The sequence below is a fragment of the Penaeus monodon genome, chromosome 23 (genome assembly GCF_015228065.2).
Source record: "Penaeus monodon isolate SGIC_2016 chromosome 23, NSTDA_Pmon_1, whole genome shotgun sequence".
Taxonomy (NCBI): domain Eukaryota; kingdom Metazoa; phylum Arthropoda; class Malacostraca; order Decapoda; family Penaeidae; genus Penaeus; species Penaeus monodon.
Window position 1 is genome coordinate 15,029,118 of NC_051408.1, and position 535 is coordinate 15,029,652.

Consider the following 535-nt stretch of genomic DNA (forward strand, 5'->3'; position numbering starts at 1 on the left):
AATAAGATTATCAGACTAATTTGTAAATTAAATTTTAGGTGATTAGTATCATTTGACAGTCTTATGTATTTGAATAAGTTTATACATTCAATAGTTTCATAACTTTCGTTGTATTATTGCACTTTAGAATAAATAAAGTACTATTTAGTAACTTCGAAGAACTCTAATGCACATTACTTCCAAAACAAAAGAACTCGAAAATAAACAGCGATTTAATCTCTGGATAAAAAAAAATAGATCATTGAATACAGAACCATATTTCAGCAAAGGATAAGTATTGGTGTGTGTGCTTTTTCACTCCGGGAGACCAATTCTTGCGTCTGAACTAACGGGTATTCATCCGGACACTTGGCAACGTGACCAATCTGAACAATGAGAAACGAAATCATTTGCTTAAGTGAGTAACGGGATGGTGTTTTTTCCGGGCTATTGAAAACGTGACAGAAATTTTAGAGGAATCAACGCAAACAAGTGCATAGCCTCATATATACACAATTAGGGTCATTAACAATCATAAGAGCCTAGCATTTAAAAA